This window comes from Gigantopelta aegis, chromosome 4 (assembly GCF_016097555.1).
Source record: "Gigantopelta aegis isolate Gae_Host chromosome 4, Gae_host_genome, whole genome shotgun sequence".
NCBI classification, from domain to species: Eukaryota; Metazoa; Mollusca; class Gastropoda; order Neomphalida; family Peltospiridae; genus Gigantopelta; species Gigantopelta aegis.
The window spans coordinates 14,924,594-14,946,702 of record NC_054702.1 but is presented as its reverse complement, the minus strand read 5'-3'; the positions used below and the strand labels follow the sequence as shown (position 1 = coordinate 14,946,702).

Below are 22,109 nucleotides of genomic sequence, written 5' to 3'. Positions count from 1 at the left end.
GAGTCATTTGGGGGTGGGGGTGGGGGGGGTCAGTTTCTCTCTTAACTTAGATTACGAGGAGTCATTTAGGGGGGTGATCAGTTTCTCTCTTAACTTAGATTATGGAGTCATTTGGGGGGGGGGGGGTGATCAGTTTCTCTCTTAACTTAGATTATGAGGAGTCATTTAGGGGGTGATCACGTTCTCTCTTAACTTAGATTATGAGGAGTCGTTTAGGGGGTGATCAGTTTCTCTCTTAACTTAGATTATGAGGAGTCATTTAGGGGGGTGGTCAGTTTCTCTCTTAACTTAGATTATGAGGAGTCATTTGGGGGGGGGGGGTCAGTTTCTCTCTTAACTTAGATTACGAGGAGTCATGGGGGGGTGATCAGTTTCTCTCTTAACTTAGATTATGAGGAGTCATTTGGGGGGGGGGGGTGATCAGTTTCTCTCTTAACTTAGATTACGAGGTCACATTTAAGATATTACCATATTACAGGAACCAAATATTACTCTCCTTGAACTAGTCTCAGGGGAGTGATGGGGAGCGGGAGTGATAGCTCCCCTTAAACGGCGAATTCTGGATAGGTACTGCCCAACACATTCATCTAGCAATCTATCTGCCGAGAGAAACAAACAAGGGAAGCCTTGGTATTGTAGATCAAATTCAATTCACTACTAACGTAGACTGTATTCAATACAGAGATTTAATGTTGGACTGAAGGTGAGTGGTGTGGAACTGAGTGTGAGCAGTACTGATACTGTTAACTTCCTGACACTCAAACACCATGCATGAGAGTATTGGTTGTAGTCACTTTCTGCTGCAATGCTAGTGTCAGACTATCAACTGTCATGACGAAGTTGGCCAACTCGACGTTTGGGTTGTAATTTCCCCCCAACTCCCGACTTATGACGTGTGCGCTCTGATTAAAAACACCAATCGGTCGTAGAAGTCGTATACGACAAAAATCGAGTTGTAATAGGACAGTCGTAGAAGTCGTGAGAGCAGAAAGTTGGTCACTTTTGTCGTGGCAGTTGGTAGTGTGACGCTAGCATTAGTGTTTCTGTGATCTTTTATTTTCCCCCATCAGTATATGTGTTTGTATTGCACCATTAAATACGCATTTCAAAACGGTTCTTCTGCGCCTTCTGGTAATTTGTCAATTTGCAAGGAACATATTTTTTCATTTGTTATTGGAGATCGTCTCTTGAGCAATTACATCTCGTAATACAATGCTTAGAGGTCCACGCCAAGTTATCGCTCAGCAAGTTTACGCGAGAAATGTGCGGAAAAGCTTTTAGTTGTCTTCGATTGTCCCGGAATCTATTCGTGTGTTTTGCTGATGTTTTTTGGGGTTTTTTCTGAATACACGTGTGTGTGTGTGTGTGTGTGTGTCTTTCACCAATACGTCTAAACGACTGGACAATTCCATTATCACACGACGTTGTTAACCATATGCACGCTGCTGTGACTCTCTGTCTGTGTTTGTTGGAAACCAGAGTGGTGGTGTTTCAGAAATGAACACAACTGGTGGAGAGGTGATAAGGGGGAGACGGACAAACTGGGTTCCAATCCAAAGTGCGAAAAACAGAATGTCAAAACTGGATGTAATAAGTTCATTACTGGAAATTTCGTATAAGAGTTTCATTTTGATTCCATCCAGAACACTCTTTACTCCGAATAATTTAAGAACTAAAACAGTGATTGAAGCTCGTTTATTTTAATTATTATTCCTATGCCCAGCACTGCACATATGAAGCTTTTTGTTTCTACAAATGAATTCAATCTTCAGACATTTGATCATAAACGTTGTTCCGAATGGGACAGATGGCGATCTTTTTATTGAATTACTCTTATGCGATATAGCAGTAAACCTGTAATGGAAATGATAATGGGAAAAGTCATGCAATGGACATTAGAATAGGAATAATGGCAATTAGCCTATTATGAGCCTGAAACAAATACCTAAATAAGAGGTCTGCTTTAATAATATAATTATGAATATTCCCTGTGCTTTCTCGTCTTTGAATTCCGTCGTATTAAAATGTTGTTCTCCCTAACCCTTCTATCATGCAACGTCTTTTGCTGTCTATATCCACATTCCAGTCCTTATCTCTAGTGGCCATCTGTCATTTCCCATCATCTTATCGCTGTGGACTTATTCTGACCACTTTGGAATGTGGTCACACCTGACACTGTTAAGAGGCAGATGGAACCATCTATTATACTCCCCCACTACCGGAACCTATTAGTGGCAGAGGATGAGGATGACAGGTGGATTGATGTGTGTAGGTCTTACATCTTCTCTTACTCTCCATCGTGGAAAGTTAAGTCTATAAAACAAAACCTTACTTTAATAAAATACAGGCAGTGGTTACATTTATCCATGTTGAAAATACACCAAAACAAATAGTGCCAAATAAACGTTGTCACTAGGTGGCGCTGCAGACACTCAGGGGATGCTGTTCAGTGGGCATTATATCTGAAAATATTCAGGGCTCCAGTACTATATGTATACAAAATGCATAATTCTATCACAAAGTGCACAATCTTCTTTCTTACCCGCCTCACTATATAGCTAGCCTTTGTCGCTGCTATTCATGGTGTGACATTTGTTTTATCTGCCTTTTTCGTGTTTATCTACCAGTTCTTGCGTAAGTTATATTATTAATATTTTATATTACAAATGATTCATAATTCATGTGTCGTGTTGATATGAACTATATCGATCAGGGAGTTTATTTTTAGTGCAAAGCATGATCAAAATTAGGTATGTATTCTTTGATGTACAAAAGTAATGTTTGAAGATGTCATCTGTAAGAAATGTCATCGCAATCACACACGAACGTAATAAATGTAGAAAGAGAGGAATTTCAAGTTATTACAGACATATCTATACAAAGCTGAGTATGGGACTAGTTGTCAGGGCGGTGTCCATTCTGTCAGTTGAGATATACCTGTATCAGCTGATAGTGAGCAGGATCACTGTGCCAAATTTATTTCTTGTATCATTATTTGCACGACGTTTCTATTATCTGCTCCGCTATGAGCCTGCAAGTGTCTGCTATATCTAGGAAATCATCCGCCATGTTTGGGTAAACTACTCAGAGGACTCGCCCTAACTGCATCTGCGAATTGAACGAAACTCAGGTTTACGCTGTCCCCACTGAGCTTAGCGGTGCACCCGCTTTTGAGTTGGGAGTTGGTAGTGAAATAATAATCATTAAAAATATCACAGCTCTTTAAGTCGGGTACGAACTCAGATCCTACCAGCCTTGAATCTGATTAACCATTTATTACACAACCGAGTCTGGTTCATCAACGATTTGTTGTGTCAATATTTTATGATGAAGATGATGATGGTAATGGTGGATGTTTATGATTGTGGTGTTTTTATTGGGATGACGATGGTGGATGTTTATGATGTAGATGATGAAGATGATGATGATGATGGTAGTGGTGGTGATGATGATGATGATGAAGATGATGATGATGATGATGATGGTAGTGGTGGTGGTGGTGATGGTGATTTTAATGTTCATATTTCTTTTCAATTAAGATTCAAACCCACTGTGTAGCGCACACATCTCGGTTACAGGAGAAGTCTGTTCAGGACAGAGGTATGATAGGAGAACTATTACATGGTCTACTGACAACGTCTCATTAAGATAACGAAATGTAGCTTTGGTGTATCATGAACCGTGCTATGTGCTGTCCAGTGTGTGGACGGGAATAGGAAGTATTTCTTTCTTTAATCCATTTTCCTTTCCTTTTCATTATTTTCGTGATTTTATCCAATTAAGATTCAAGCACGCTGTCCTGGACACACACTTCAGCAGTCTGTCTAGGATTGATAGCTAATTGCATCGAGTTGTTAGTTAACGAGAGAGAAGTTTAAAATTCTCTCTGGATGGAAACCGGAACTGGGTTGCGAACTCTTAAACCTACCAGCCTTCAGACTGATGACTTATTAGCACTGCTGCACAGAGGAGGTCGGTCTGTAAGCAATGTTTGCAATTAATAGCATATGTATGACGACAACAGTCGTTGATTAAACACTGTGCCGCGGGGTCGTTAAAATAATCTGTCTTTCAAAGGCACCAACAAACAGTTTAATTATCGCCCGACTCACTGCTACAGCCGATATCAAACTTGGCGTGAATCTAGGTATCAAGATACCAAGACCTGACGGTGACAATAAGAGTTTACAGATCATGTGACAGATGAATTCGTGAGAAAAAAACATATAGTGTTTGCTATTTGTAATAAATACGTTGAACATTTTATTATTTCTTTCGGTAAATCTTTTTTTAAAACTGATTCCTTGATATTATTTTCCCCCTACTAGTACGTTTAAACGCCAAAAAAATGCAATAGATTATGTTGATGGAACATTGACCAATAATTAAAATACATCAGTGTAAATAATGATGTGCAAAGGTTTTAACTTGTAGAATTTAGAATTTCTGAACATTTTGTTTGTTTATTTGTTGTTGTTGTTGGGGTTTGGGGGGGGGGGGTGCTCTTAGTGTTGTTGGATCTTCTTTTTTTTGTCTTCTTTTTCTTTGTTAATTCGGGGTTGGTCATGTTTGAAGTTTTTTATTTTTCATTTCTGTTTCTGTTTTTGTTTGTTTTTATCGCCCTCGGTATATTGATTGCCTGCCCAATATTAACTATTAAAACAAAAATCACCGTTGAGAGCTCTAGCGTTCCCGTTGTCATGGCAATGACACACACACATTTCCCTCTTTGTTTTGCAGACCCATAAATTAGATAGTTGGAGGGTATAGAACAAGACAATTAGCAGATCGATTGTAGCCCGTGGGAGGATAAGATTAGTAGGCCAATTAGCGTGACATATAGGACGAATCAAGTCCGTCTGTTTGTGGCAAATGTCTGGGTTTGGTTTTCACCGATTTCATTTAATCGAAGACTATTTCTGCATCTTAGTGGTAAAGCGATCGCTTGATGCGCGGTTTGATCTAGGATCTAGGATCGATCCCCGTTGGTGGGCTCATTGGGCTATTTCTCGTTCCAGCTAGTACACCACGGCTGCAGTATACCACGGCTGGTGTGTTCTATCATGTCAGTGGGATGGTACATATAAAAGATTCCTTGCTAATAATGGGGAAAATGGGCCATTTCTCGCTCCAGCCAGTGCACCACGACGGGTACATCAAAAGCCATGGTATGTGCTAGCCTGTCTATGGGATGGTGCATATAAAAGATCCCTTGCTGCTAATCGAAAAGAGTAGCACATAAAGTGGCGACAGCGGGTTTCCTCCCTCAATATCTGTATGGTCCTTAACCATATGTCTGACGCCATATAACCGTAAATAAAATGTGTTGAGTGCGTCGTTAAATAAAACATTCCCTTCCTTCGGTTGCTATGAAATCGGCTATTCTTGTACGAGGAACTCGCTTCGTGTGGCGTTGGCTTATGGATGAGGATTTTTAGTTTAGTTGCAGTCACTCTCTGCTGCTAGTGTTGGTGTGATCTTTAATGTCCTTCCTTCGGTATATAATTCCCTAAATGAACACCCACGAGCGGGACGCTCTTCCACTGTTCTGTGCTACAGTATTAAATCCATGGGACAGAGTTGTATGCTATATTTTGTATTATAATAAAAGATATTATTTTTAGGGTGAGGCGAGAATGCAGCTAAGAACCAAATGTGTAAGCAACAGTTGAAATGACCTTTCGTTTCCCCACTAAGTTCAGAAAATATATAAATAATTGAGTACATTTAAAATCAATTGACTATGTCATTAAAACACGATGATGTTTGTTTTTGGTTGTGAGTATAGTGGTGTTTTTGAGGCGAGGTTTGTGCTCTTTGATTAAACAGTTTCGAAACGACTACTGCATATCTGTGAAAGTGGCGCCGTTCTAATGCACCACGGCACAACGCTTTGCAGGTCATCAATTAAAACATACAGATCAATGTAAAGAGAAAAAAGAAAGAAAAGAAAGAAAGACCACCCACAGGTTTTCCAAGGAAGTTGAAAGCATTATGTGGCATGTGAATCGATCATACATTTACTAAAGACTCCTTCTCACGATACGATTTCTAATAGTCATCTGGAAGATGCGATTTAATTGCATCTTAATTAGTCATAAATAATGAAAGGCACGTTTTCCAATCGTTCCGACTGTTTCGTAGTTTGTAGCATACAGTATATGAGGCTACAATAATTTTAATTTAGACCACATCGCTATATATTTTGTTCTGTAGCTGTTGAATGTCGTACCGAGAACGCCCCTTTAAGAACGTATAAGATTTTAATGCTGTAGTTCTGAACTTGTAGGTCACTGTACCCCATGGGCTTATTGAGGAGGGAGAGAGAGAGAGAGAGAGAGAGAGAGAGAGAGAGAGAGAGAGAGAGAGAGAGAGAGAGAGAGAGAGAGAGAGAGAGAGAAACCGTTGCCACCACAATGGGTACTCTGACCGAAAAGCAGCAAGGTATCTTTTATATGCCGTGTCTCATAGATAGGACTGTTCATACCATGTCACTAGTTTACGCTGGGGAAAACCCTAGTCTATTTGTTTGCGCATGCACGAAATCGCGAAATGTATTTCTCGTAAGTTTCACTACAACTGTTTGAATGAGGCCTAGATTTTGGAAAGTGTTTAAAGAAATGTCGACAAATGGCGTGCCGAGGGAAGAAAACAAACGGGGATGATCTATTATAAATATTTTAACATTAAAAATACACTCGACATTTCAGCTGTAATCCAGGCTGTATTTGTTTGAACATTTCAAAGTGCACCGCTACATTTGTCTTAGGCTAAGTAACTCTGTGTACGACCAAATCAAATCCTATAGTTGATAGTGACATAGAGAATATTTCATGTTTTTTGTCAAATATGACTTATATTTCATCGAGTAAAGTTTGCAATCATAACATACGAGTCGCGCTTGCGCGACGAGTGTGATGTGATTGCAAACTTCACGAGTAACGGTAACACATTTTAGAGTGAAATAGTGCAATTTTCACTCTAAAATGTGTTATCGTCACTGAGTGACTGATAAAACTTTTATTTCACAGATATTTTAAGATATTTCACTAAATGTTATATAATAGAATGTGATATCTGGCCAAAGCATGTAACCTCTCAATCAACATATACACCTTAAAATATAAATAGTATAGCACGTTACCCTTCACATTTTATAACAACATGGGACCGTATATTGCTCGTTTCAGATATTTACTGGCCAGATAAAACAAGACTTGAAACATGTCCTCGTATCATGTCGCATACCTCAACATTGACAGGCATGGCAGTATTCGATTACTCCATTTAATGTTGGGATCACTTTGAACTTTGATCCAGTAAAATGCTATTTGCTATAATGCTTCCTATATGCTGCTGTAATCGAGGTTTGTTCTAGAGTTACGTCCCACCCCACCTACCCCATCCCACACCCCACCATCACTAACAACAACAACAACAACTACAGTATGTGATCATTTCTGGCCCGTATTGACTATAACGTAAACAAGTGATCAGATGGCCGTTTTACGAAGCGATTTTAGCGTTTTAGTTACCTTAGGAACTTACGATGATCTTAACGCTAAGATCGCTTGGTAAAACGGGGCCCTGGTAGGAGGACGTGTAGTAACACGTGTATAAGCACGTGTTGCGTATTTGCATTGGTGAATGTGTTTTTCTAGAGCGTGTTTTTAAATTGCTGAGTTTTCCTCGCGAGGAAGCTGAATGACAGAACGAAAAGGTTGTGGTGTTTCCCCAAGTAGCACCTGTTTAGCGTAAACACTGGCATGCTCCAGGGCCAGCCACCAAAGACATAACAACACCTGTACATTGTACGAACATTAGACGATTATTTTAATCAGGACAATCTCGTTCCAGCCAGTGCTCCACAACTGGTGTAACAAAGGGCGTGGTATGTACTATTCTGTCTGTGGAATGGCGTCGGTGCATATAAAAGATCCATTGCTGCTAATCTAAAAGGGTAGCCCATGAAGTGGCGACTGCGTGTTTCCTCTCTCAATATCTGTGTGGTCCGTAACCATATGTCTGACGCCATATAACCGTAAATAAAATGTGTTGAGTGCGTCGTTAAATAAAACATTTATTTATTTATTTAATCAAGACAACTACTCTTACAGTTCGAGTGTCCGCAAACTACACCTATATCTGCGTTCAGTTCACGACTTTGAAAATCGCTTGCTAGTCCGATTCTGGGACTTAACGTTCAAGTATCCTACTACAATTGTATTTACATAGACAGCATATAAACATTAGCCCACGTAGTAATTAAACCGGAAAAAAACAATGTTTACCTTTTTACTTTGGAAGAGAATTCAATAGCCCCGGGCCTGTGACGTCAACCTACTAAAACAAAATGTTAGCCATCTAGAGTTTTAAATATCACAACTCTTTTCATTTCATTTCAACTCATGTTCGTGCTTATATCCAATTAAGGTTCAAGCACGTTAGTGGGTTAGTTGTTAGTTGTTAGTGTGTTAGTGGTTAGTGAGAGAGAAGAGGGTCTAGTGGTCTTACACCTACCCATTGAGTCGTTACAACTCGCTCTGGGTGGGAGCCGGTACCGGGCTGCAAACCCAGTACATACCAGTCTGTAGTCTGATGGCTTAACCACAACACCATCGAGGCCGGTACCACTCTTGGCTTCCAAGGGTCCGAAAAGGGAAGTAACTCTTATTAAACCTTGGGTTACAATCAAACCACTACATGGAATGGTATTCAGTTATGGATACACAAATCAACGTTTCTTTTGTTTTTGACATACTAGTATCAAATATGGGAGTTGTCCCCACCCACCCCCATCCGCCACTACTATGAACACTGTATAACCCAACAGTCAAGTCAGTTATGATTCCAGGCGACACGGCAGCAGTGGTGTAATCCCCTCAATCAATGTTGCAACGCGGGAATCAGTCAGATCGTTAGAAGGAAGGAAGGAAAAGTTTTATTTAACGACGCACTCAACACATTTTATTTACGGTTATATGGCGTCGGACATATGGTTAAGGACCACACAAATATTGAGAAAGGAAACCCGCTGTCGCCACTTCATGGGCTACTCTTTTCGATTAGCAGCAAAGGATATTTTATATGCACCATCCTATAGATAGGATAGCACATACCACGGTCTTTGATGTACTAGTCATGGTGCACTGGCTGGAGCGAGAAATAGCTCAATGGGCCCACTAACGGGGATCGATCCCAAACCGACCGCGCATCAAGCGAACGCTTTACCACTGGGCTACGTCTCGTCCCGGATCGTTAGAAAACCCACATGCTAAATTTGAACGACAAAACAGTTTCTGTCATCAAAACCGTATCTCAAAAGGACATTTTGGGGGAAATCATGATTGTTTCTATCAGGTGCCTAGTCTATAGGAGGACTGCCAGTCTCCAGAATATCCTTTACAAGACGCTACATCTTTCTTGCTCGCCTGTAGGAGGACTTCCACTCCCAAGACTGGTTTAATAAATCAAAATTTATACAGGACATAACTATTGCGTGCGCTCATGAAATTTTATTTTGTTGTCGGATGGGAATAAAAATGTCATACATCTCATCGGTATAGTTCTAATGAACACGTTATATCACATCTAGATTTATATTTTAAAGTGTTTTTCTTTATCATTATACTTTATTAAGAACTGACAGTCGCGTCTCTTAATGGGATGTTTCCGACTTTACAGACATTAAACATGTCCCCTGCTAACAAGGCTTTTAATGGATGAAACTGGATATTACTTACATTTTCTTGCTTTGAATATCAATGTTTGTACACCATGTGTTTCTCGTATTCCTAATGTTTATAGTAGCTTAAATATGTTTGTTTTTTACGTGTTCTAAATTATTGAAGGCAAAATCTAGTTTGAGCTGCTAATTTGAATTTTGGGGTCTACTTTTGAAATATGCCCAAATGTATTTTGTCCCATTTATAAAGCAAAATGCCGAAAATACTTTCTCGTTCGAAAATAGTTTTGTTGCGTTTGCGTATAAAGATTTAAAGGGACATTTCCTGAGTTTGCTGCAATTTTTAAGATGTTATCGACTAAACAGAGACTTTTTAATGATTTAATTTTTCTGTATAAAATATTAGTGGCTGTAAATTAAACGTGTTTCTGATCGTTCTAATTTACTAGGTTAAATTTCATTTTATTTCCTAAAAATATTTTTCGTAAAATTATTTGAAGACAAAATCCAGTTTAGGCTTCGTACAAATATTAAGACGACCAGAAACACATTGAATATATAGACACTGATATTCTAAACAAGAAAGTATATGTACGTTTAATCGTAGAAATATTTTATTAGTCGAAAACATCTTACAATGCAGCAAACTCAGGAATGTCCCTTTAAAGGAAATCGACGAATGGTGCGTCACAGGTAGATATTAAAGTAGAGAATCCATTTTAAATGTTAAAAATATTCCAGACACTGCATCTTTAACGAAGCGTTCATGACCGGACGGCCATATGGTCATACAGCTGGGTGCCAGAAAGTTCCCCATTGTGCTAACTCGTTTTATGCGGTGCATGTGAGCCCAAAATATACCAACAATGTATATAAAGCATCCACAACGTGGAAAAGCGCTTCGAATATAAACATCTTCATAAATATAGTCGTGTGCGTCGGTGTGTTATCTAGCGCAGATCATTCTCCTTCTGGAAGGTTGGGTAAATTACACAGGTTGAAAGTGTAGCATCTATTCTGAGTCCTCATTTTTACCAGTTCACCACGACTGGTATATCAAAGATCGTGGTATGTGCGATCCTGTCTATGTGATGGTGCATGAAAAAGATCCCTTGCTACTAATGAAACAAATTTATAGCAGGTTTCTTCTCTGGGACTATAGTTATGTACAAATTACCAAATGTTTGACATCCAATAGCCGATGGTTAATAAACCAATGTGCTCTAATGTTGTCGTTGAACAAAACAAAACAAACTACTTTGAGTCCATGTCATCACTTTTACCGTCACTTTTACTGTCCGTGCAGTAGGCCAACAGTTAAAAATCACACTGTTTGTATAAAGTCTTTGTCCTGCACTGTTAAATATACGGTTTGTATAAAGTCTTTGCCCTGGACTTTTATATAGTATACGGTTTGTATAAAGTCTTTGCCCTGGACTTTTATGTAGTATACGGTTTGTATAAAGTCTTTGCCCTGGACAGTTAAATATTATACGTCGTGGACGTGTTCTCTGGCGCAAGTCTGATATCGTGCCCAGCGCGAACATGCTTGAACCTTAATTGGATGTGGGTATGATAAAGAGTATTAGTTAACTATATTGATGTAGCAGTCGATTTAAAATGTGTGGTTGATTTGTTTTTAAAGGGACATACCCTAGTTTTTAAACACTAAGGCATATTTTTTTTATTATAACCGTTTTTGATAACTGAAATTATACTTTACTTTGATTTTATGGTTTAGATTATCCATTTCCGTACATTCGAAGTATTTTTTATCATCCTGATGTTTTTAATATCACAAAATGCATTTATCATATTTTTTAAAACGCACGTGCGTCTGAGAAGTAACAGTTATGTAGTCGAGTTTTAGTCTATTTTTAGAGAGTATTTCACCATTTCAAAGTCACAGACTCATGTTTCACTCAATTGTAACTTTATCCAAATGTGGTACAGTTTTGTAGATTAACTAAACTTAGTGTTAATTTTCACGGGTTGAAACTAGGGTCTGTCCCTTTAATAATAGCATTGTGAGCCCTAACTGTTACAGACTGTCCGGAGTTTACTGCCATTGTCACGTATTCCACACTAATAAAACCTTCTTTAAATGACTACAAATACGTATTAGAAATATGTTCTTGTTTAGAACATCACTGTCTGTATATACAATATTTCTAGACTTCCTACTGTTTGTAGTAATATTTCTTTCCAATTTGTATATGTTTTTGTACGTACGAAATCACTGGGAGGAAATATCTCGTTTGTGTTACTTAGGACGATCAGAAACACATTGCACATAAAGGCAGTGGTATGTATTAACGGGCGTTACTGTGGTATTTTGAACAAGAAAATGCAATTAGTGTGTAATCTGTAGTGTGTTCCGTAAAATGCTTTGTACGTCGGAAACATGTTACAATCGAAGCAAACTCAAGACCTTCTTTTTATATCAGTAGTATGAGGCACGGATCCAGTAATGTTTTACGGTGTGGGGGTCCAAAATTGCTTATACATGAGAACCAAAAACAAACGCTTTGCGCTTACGTATAAGCACTTTAAAATGAGTTTTGTTTAAATCGGCAGCGAGAGCATCTAAACTCCCGATCCCCTCCCTGAATGTACGCATGAGGATATTCCATCATAATCGGTTTCATTTTACAACATATAAATGTCTGGGTTCATTAGATATTGGTCAGTTTCAAAGAATTCGTATATTTATTCCAATTAGATTTTTGTGCTATATCAAGTTATGGTTCAAGCACGCTGTTCTGGACACACACTTGAGCACTCTGGGTTATCTGTCTAGGAGATGTGTTAAGTAATAGCTGTTATTGAGAGAAGTCGGTGTAGTAGTCATAAAGCTCCCCATTCGATTGTAAATCCCAGTGATAAAGAGTCATAAAAGTAGTTCAGTGTACCAGTTACACGGTTAATAATTCAATATTGTTATTTCTGTACGATTGCAGAAAAAGGTCACCTGGCATTGCATTATTTATTTGATATTCAACATGCTTTGTTCCAACATTGAAGGACGTCGATTGTATCATAAAAATAGTACTGATATACTATACTTTCCAGGCACGGCGGAAGCAGGTAGACATTGGGGTGAGGGCTGACTGAGATCGGGGGCGCAAAGCAAAGTGTTTCGGGACTTCAGGGGTGCTATCCTGTAAAATTTTGAAAACTAGTTCTCCTGAAATGCAATTTCCTGCATTCTACAAATAAAATTCATCTCTGCCTTAATATTTACTACCAATAACATTTTTTATTCAGAATGATTAGGGGAAGGAGCTATAGCCCCCCCCCCCCCCCCCCAGCCCCCCGCCTGCTCCGCCGTGCCTGCTTTCAACTACAATGTATTCTTCCTTATTTTCCTCCTCAACTACATATACTTAAACTAAGCGAACCAACGACGTAGGCTACTACATTAATGGTGGATTGGGTTAGAGTAAACAAATATGTTTTGTTTTAAGAATCGCCTACAAACATTTTTGTTTAGAAAGGATCATGTATTTATAATGCACTTAAATAAGTGATTATATATAAATAAAGTAGTAAATATCAAATGTGACAGTGTCGCTTTAACTTTTCGAGGTGTGAATGTACTCGTGTGTGGCACGGGTCTGGAAACGCTCTCGCTCTGTGTGTTATTTGTGGTTCATTGACGTTGCTTTGTTTTTTTTGCTTTTTGTTGAAGAAACCTGTCATTGGCAAGCGAGCCACGATTTACAAACGAAAATAATTGCAACGCAAAGTTGTTGGGGTTATTCCTTTCTTTCTTTTTTTCTTTTTTTTTTTTCTTCTTTTTTTTTATGTAGCGATTTACATTAGCTTGGAAGAGTAAAAAACGGAGGGATTTAGTTTTATCATTACTGAAAACCGAAACTGCTTCAAAGAGTAAATAAAAAACCAGAAATGGAAAGTATTCTATGAATACGCTGAATAATATCACGTCAGCACGTTAAACAGTGGCTGTAAGATTGAGTCGTTTAAGATATGCCTTCCCCTGTACCGTATCTCTCCTAATAGCGACTGTTACAGGTTTTCATCACCGATGACACTTCAATTTCTTGCTACGAATATTATGTTCTGAACAAATCCTGTGTTTTTGTCATTCTAAAGTTTGTAGGAACCGAACGAGTCAGAATATGACCAGTAATTCCTAAAGAACTGTTTTTCAGTGATTCTAAAGTTTGTAAGAACTGAAAGAATTAAACACGACCAGCAGCGCGTTACATTATAACCGTCCAATCTTGTGCCTGTTATATTAAAGCAGCAATATCGAGGATATTTTAATTATTTAATCATTTAAAAATTGCACTACATTATAACTGTTTAATCTTGTGCGTGTTTTATTGAAGCAGCAATATCGAGGATATTTTAATTATTTAACCATTTAAAAATTGCGCTACATTATAACCGTCCAATCTTGTGCGTGTTTTATTAAAGCAGCAATATCGAGGATATCTTAATTATTTAACCATTTATTTTACTTTAAGTATTCTTACGTTTATATTCTGATGGATGTCAAACATTTGTTAATACTGACACGTGGTCTTCAGAGGAAACCCGCTACATTTTTTCCGTTAACAACAAGGGTCTTTTGTATGTACTTTTCCACAGACAAGACAACACATATTAAAGTTTTTAATATACAAGTCATGTTTCAAGACATCCGTGTCATTTATGCACTTAAAATGTACCTCTCAGATAGTCAGACAATACTGTGTGCAAATTTGTCGAATTATGTTTGAAAATGTACAGCAAATTGGATTTTCTTATCCAATCACTATAACACAACAATAAGGACTCGTTAAACACCGAGCCTAACCGCATTATTTCATTCTTCCAGACGGTCGGTCTTCGACCCAGTTGTCTTCCGTTTGAGACAAACATATGGCGCACATTACCAGATACAACAGACTCCTATTAGAACAGAGAGTCGCACCTGGGTTTGAATTGAAATATCAGTTTATTACCGGGTACCAGACCAACCGATTTAAATGTCACGGAAGCCTTTCCTTTATATCATACATCATTTACTAATGTAAATTACAAATATAAGTTTATTACCGGGTGTTAGACGCATATATTTATATGTCACGGAAGTCTTTCCTTTATATCATACATCATTTACTAATGTAAATTACAAATATAAGTTTATTACCGGGTGTTAGACGCATATATTTATATGTCACGGAAGTCTTTCCTTTATATCATACATCATTTACTAATGTAAATTACAAATATAAGTTTATTACCGGGTGTTAGACGCATATATTTATATGTCACGGAAGTCTTTCCTTTATATCATACATCATTTACTAATGTAAATTACAAATATAAGTTTATTACCGGGTGTTAGACGCATATATTTATATGTCACGGAAGTATATTCTTTATAGGCTATTAAATATCGTTTACAATTGCAAAATACAAACACAACAGTCATTACTATAGATTTGGAAAACTATAGTCCGTCCTATTCTCCAACAATGTTTTTTAATAATCTCAGTTTGGTTTGACGTAAGAAGGAAAGTAAAAGTTTTTTGGAAATAACACCCCCCCCCCCCCCCCCAAAAAAAAAAAATATCTAAAAATAATAATAATATTTTTGTGTGAGATTTAGAATTCAGTCGCCTCAGAAATAAATAAATAAATAAATAGTCTGAAAAAAGGCGTTCCTTGTGGGAAGGACTATCGTATGTCATTGCTATCAGATGTCGTCTTACAACATGTCAGGCGTCATTTAAAAACTAAATACTAGTATGCTACGTTGTAACACCAGCTAGTGGAAAAACAAAATACTAGTATGCTATGTTGTAACACCAGCTAGTGGAAAAACAAAATACTAGTATGCTACGTTGTAACACCAGCTAGTGGAAAAACAAAATACTAGTATGCTACGTTGTAACACCAGCTAGTGGAAAAGCTACCGCTTGTGACAGTGTAAAGATAGCAAATGAATTTTACTTTGTATACTTTATACTCTCTTTAAGTAAGGTTCAAGCACAGCTGTTCTAAGCACACACCTCAGCTATCTGGGCTGTCTGTCCAGGAAAGAGGGTTAGGGATTAGTGATTAGTGAGAGAAGCATTACACTTACTCAGTGAGGCGTTAAACTCGCTCTGATTGGGAGCCGGTCCCGGGTTGCGAACCTAGCACCTACCATCCTTATGTCCGATGGTTAACCACTACGCCAGCGAGCCGGTGGCAAACGAATTAATTTTACATGACTTCAATTAGCGATTTCAGCTAGAAAATAACGAAGAATGGCATGTCGCGGTAAAAACAATTTGCAACATGACTGGTCTCTTGTAAATAGGAAGGAATTAAGGGAGGAAGAAATTATTTATAGACAAACACAACCGATTTTTATTTATGGGTATTGTGGCGTTGGCCATATGGTTAAAGACTACACATATAATTAGAGAGGAAACCCGATGCCGCCACTCCATGGGCTGCTCTTTTTGATTAGCAGCAAGTGTTCTTTTATATGACCGGCCTCGGTGGCGTCGTGGCAGGCCATCGGTCTACAGGCTGGTAGGTACTGGGTTCGGATCCCAGTCGAGGCATGGGATTTTTAATCCAGATACCGACTCCAAACCCTGAGTGAGTGCTCCGCAAGGCTCAATGGGTAGGTGTAAACCACTTGCACCGACCAGTGATCCATAACTGGTTCAACAAAGGCCATGGTTTGTGCTATCCTGCCTGTGGGAAGCGCAAATAAAAGATCCCTTGCTGCCTGTCGTAAAAAAGAGTAGCCTATGTGGCGACAGCGGGTTTCCTCTAAAAACAGTGTCAGAATGACCATATGTTTGACGTCCAATAGCCGATCATAAGATAAAAAAATCAATGTGCTCTAGTGGAGTCGTTAAATAAAACAAACTTTACTTTACTTTCTTTTATATGAACCATCCCACAGACAAACTAGTATGTACCACGGCTTTTGTTACTCTAGTTGCCGGCCTCGGTTGTGTCGTGGTTAAGCCGTTGGACATAAGGCTGGTAGGTACCACGACACCCTCTTTTCCCCTAACCCATCAACACTTTTATTGGATGTATTCAGTGCCCAACTCGAGACTTCCTTTATTCCAACATGTACATTAAATTCATACATTCACTCTGATCCATTATAACCATCTAAATTACACTAATATTATCCTCAGTAATATTTGCCATCTTCAGTCTTTTATCTATGTAACATTATCATTTAGAATTATGCATATTATAAAGGACTTGCCAGTCATAACACAATATCTTGTTGGACCATGGCATAGCTATCACGGCATAATCCCCATACCTATTATCATTGTTCGTCAACGCAATCTATGGAGCAACTCCGAAATCTGCAAAATACAAAATAGTATATTAACATTTCATTACCTTCTTACTTCACGGACTCTTACCTTTTATACCTTAACATAGAGCGCCATCTTTATTATAATTAACAGTTACCCTCCTCCCCTTTGTTTATTTCCTTCCACTAGGAGAACATAATTTCTTTTTAATTCGATCCTCTCAAACGAAAGAAATATATCTCTCTCACTAACCACTAACAACTAACCCACTGTTCTGGACAGACAGCCCGGATAGCTGAGGTGTGTGCCCAAGAAAACGTGAACATTTGAACCTCAATTGGATATAAGCACGAAAATAAGTTGAAATAAAATGAAATACTCCAATTGTAGCGCACTGGCTGGAATAAGAAACAGTCGAGCCCACTGACGGCGATCGATCCTGGATTGATCGCACACTAGGTGAGTGCTTTACCAAGTTCTATAGGGTTACTAATAATTAATGTGGAAAAACCCCAGTTGTACTCGAGATTGTCACTTTAAACTTCGTTATGTACAGTAATCTCGGGTTGGTGCCATTCTGACTGACATAAATCTCACGTTCTTCGGAATGTAAGATAACTCGTACAGTAGCCATAGATGTATGGGAGGGGGTTTGTTAGGGGCAGCCCTACCCCCCTCCCCAACACGAGCCACATGATTAGGTAGTTACGCATTTTTCTCGAGAGGTAAATGCAAGTCATAATGGAATTTACATGAAATCATTGTTCTACATTACAAGAATGCATTTCATTCACCTCCAACTGTTTTTTTTAATAAATTGCGTTTCTGCTGTTAATCTCTGAATGTTGAAAACAGTACTGTGAACACGATAATACATTGATAATCGCGGAAAACATAAGCCCTGGTTTGGTAGACAGTGTAAAATGTTCAGAAGAAAATATACTGAAGCAAGAGAAACATATAGAAATAGAAAAACACCAAAAAATAAAGAGAATGAATGAATGAATGTTTAACGACACCCTAGCACGAAAAATACATCGGCTATTGGGTCTCAAACTATGGTAAACGCAAATCTAAAGTGATGATCAACATCAATATAAAAATTCAACAGTTAAATAATGAATGAATGTTCCCAGCAGGAAAAATACATCGGCCATCGGGTGTCAAATTATGGCAATGCAAACAAATAAAGTGATGATCAACATCAATACAAGAATTCAAGATTTAAACAAAAACAGTGTAAAGAACTGTGCAAAAATACAAACATCACAGATAGATACTGACTTTTACTCAAAATTTCAATTTTGTGCTGTATTGGCCAATCTCAAAGAGAATGTTACACCCCTGCACCACGATGAGGTTACAGCACGCGCAGGGGAGAAAATAAAGAGAGACTTATAAATGCAAGCAAATGTTATAAAAACACTATTTTAAAATATTCAAATTTATATAAATGGAGAAAGGAAAAAAAGTTGACAGAATTACATAAACATGATTCTCGATCGTTCTGGAAACTTCTGCGGAAAAACTCGATTGACGGAGAATTTTTTTGAATATTATAAAGATATCAACAGCAGAAATAATGACACAGAGGAACACGATGGACCATCGAATAAAGAACGAAGGAACTGATTCGTTGTTAAATACACTGGTAACAACAGAAGAAACACTGATCATAGTTACAAATCTTAAAAACAATAAAGCACCTGGAATAGATGGAATAATAAATGAATATATTAAAGAAACAATTAATATTATGATTGATATATATGTTAAACTTTTTAATATCGTTTTTGATAAGGGTATTTTTCCAGAGTCCTGGTTAGTTGGTATTATTAGACCTATCTATAAAAATGGTGATAGAGAGATAACCCAGACAATTACAGGCCTATAACTTAGTTGCCTTGGAAAGTTGTTTACTGTTGTTATCAATAAACGTATTACTTTATTTCTAGAAACAAATGAGTTATCATCTGCTGCTCAAGCCGGGTTTAAAAAAGACTATTCCACAGCTGACTACATTTTTACATCATATGGCCTTATTGAACTGCTAAAAACCAGAAAGAAAAAAATTATACTGTACTTTTATTGACTTTAAAAAAGCTTTTGATTCTGTGTGGAGAGTTGGACTATGGGATAAAGTAGTGAAAAATGGTAATAACAGGTACATGTTTTAATGTTATCCACAGTATGTATCAACATATTAAATCATGTGTAACTGTTCAAGGTGTTTATATAGATTATTTTCCATGTTGTATAGGCGTGAGACAAGGAGAAAACCTATCACCTCTTCTGTTGTCATTATTTCTTAATGACATTGAAGATACTTTCAAAGCGCATGGCTGCAATGGACTTAGTCTTGCAAAAACGATATCTGACGATATGCTACATTTGTGTAGTTTTATTTGTTTTACTATATGCTGATGACATGGTACTCCTCGCAGACAATTATAATCATATGCAACATTTATTAGATGTCTTTGATGTGTATTGTAGTACATGGAAATTAACTGTCAGATGCACGAAGACTAAGGTTTTAAATTTTGGTGGCAACAAGAAGGACTATAAAAAAAATATTTAATTTAGGAAACATAATTTTAGAGAATGTAGTTATCTACAAGTACCTTGGAATAATTTTTCATAAGTCTAACTATGTCGTATACCCTCAGGATAATTCGGAATGTTTTCAAATTATTTTCAAATCACTGGCATGATTCTGCAAGTAAGGTTTTGATTGGTGGACATGCGCTCCAACGAGCTGCTGTTAGATCCACATATAATAGTGGAGCTAATTTTAATTAGATTGGTTACCATTATTACATTTTCGACTCTCGACTTCCCATTGAAAAAGGCAGATGGAAAAAAAAAAACTTTAACAAATAGAACATGCTTAACATAACGAAATTGGTAATGAATTTCATTATATAATGTGTTGTCCTTTTTTTAAAGATGAAAGAACAAGACTTCTGCCAAAGTGTTTCCAGTCTAGACCAAATATTTATACATTTAGAATGCTATTTGACAGTAAAAAAAAAAAAACCTGGTGTTCTCAGAAAGCTAGCAGTTTTCTGTAAACAAATTATGCATATTCTTAAGTCCCATGGCTGAAATCTATGTTTTTACAATTTCATTTTATTTGTATATGCATTGTATGTCTTCAAATGCAAGTATGAACACATAGATATACACTTGTTTTATCTGATGTACATTATTATGACGAATGTGCCATCTTGTCATTTATTTATTTAATTATATTTTTACAATGTACCTCATATGACGTTGAATTACCGCCAGAGTTTAAATAAAGTTCAGTTCAGATTCCAAACCTAGTGCAGAGTAGCCTTAGCGATCTTTAAACATATTGGCTAATTAGCCATCCCCGTGGATGTTTGTCAGGTGAAGAGGTTAATACCGCGATTAAGGAGCTTCTGAATTCCAACAATGCCAAGTTCGTTATTCACCAGAATTCTTCATACCGGTGCTAGTCGCAGCCTGGTTTGTGTGTGTGTGTGTGAGTGCGCGCGCGTCAGTGTATGTGTGTGTGTGCGCGCGCGTCAGTGTGTGTGTGTGCGTCAGTATGTGTGTGCGTCAGTGTGTGTGTGTGTGCGTCAGTGTGTGTGTGTGTGTGCGTGCGTCAGTGTGTTCAGTATATTAATATGAAAATTTTAATTTTAGGGCACATGAATTATCATTGTGTTAAATTACGTAAGATTCTGTGGTTTCATAAACATTTCTATGCTGTACAAAATGTTCGGTTACGTCGACATTTTTGTATAGTCCCCATAATATGGATACAACGGTATTCGAATATACAATTAATTCATGTTAGTGTATTTTGCAGTACTATAGGTGCTCTTGTTTACGTTGCATCCTCGCCGTTACAAATCCCATATTTTGCATTTAAAAGTATTACTTCCATAGGTAAATGCCTTGAGTTAATACTGTGCATCTAAATTATAGTGATCTATTTTTGTGGCTCAATAAGGAAGTAGAACTTCAACCTTTAGATTTAATATTTAATAATACACTGCGTATTATGCATCAAAATAGCTTTCAGTACACCAAACTGTTGTTATATTCTTTCACGGACTTAGTTTTGTGTTATTCGTGGACATTTCTATTTTATGAAAAAGAAAAAAAGTTATAAATAGAGCTTGCTTATTTGAACACCTGTAATATGTTGAATCGAGACCACGGCTTAAATCAGCTATTGGAAGAAACATTTAACATGCGCTTCTTAGTGCAGGTGGCTGCACGTGGCATTACACTTACTTGGAGAAACGGAAGGAATTTCCAGGATGCCCCGACTTTCACGCGACTTCTATGTGTGGGATAGGCCTAAGATAACATAAATGTTGGCAAAACCAATCACCACCTGTTACCCTACCTCGTTTATTAAATTAAATAGCAACTTGTTTTTATTAATAATGACGATAGCACGCTACATTAAATAGATTTGGAAATCTATTAATTCCTACACACTAGTCTCCCCTGAACCACGTTTCCGGCATGTGTCAAAACTCGTTCTTAGGGTTGACGTGCCTGAACCTCGAAACAATAAAAGAACTCGCAGTATCGTAATGATCTCACTCCATAAGCGAAGCGGGGGCGGGTGATAGGGGTCAATCCCCCCTCCCACACACACACACACACACACACACACACTGTTGGAGCCATGTGTTTCCATAATTTTACTCAAAATATTAGTTGTAATTTGTGATGTAAAAATGCGCAGTGTTTCGTTTGCAAACCTATATAGCTGTTTGGTAGTAATGTTAATATGAAAAACACTTTGTTATCCAGATTCCTGCATTTTTGTTTAATTCGGGGGGGGGGGGGGGGGGGGGGGTTGGTCAAGTTGCCCTCTTTACAAAATTGGGATGCCGAACCCTAAAAATGCTCAGTTCTCTTGATGGGGGTTTGGATGGAGCTACCAATCTCCTTTTTATATGCCAGCGGGCTGCTTTATTCAAACAACAATTTGCTCACGTGAAATAAGACTTATTAAAACCATTTTACTGATGAATACATTCGGGACTCCCTTCGATGCAATTATTTAAAATGTAATTTTGCTCTTGTTAAAAACAAAGTAATTTGTTATGTACAAAATTATTGTCAGCGCAAAATCT

General features: G+C 37.7%; 1 long non-coding RNA gene across 1 annotated transcript; it reads right to left on the bottom strand.

Annotated features, from left to right (window-relative positions):
- Window positions 1-1,381: 1,381 nt before the first annotated feature.
- Window positions 1,382-21,392, bottom strand: LOC121372699. The gene is made up of 4 exons (XR_005957968.1): window positions 21,253-21,392; window positions 16,983-17,028; window positions 8,292-8,343; window positions 1,382-1,854 (listed from the first exon to the last, which is right to left on the bottom strand). It is a non-coding gene; the product is annotated as an uncharacterized LOC121372699 (long non-coding RNA).
- Window positions 21,393-22,109: the final 717 nt, after the last annotated feature.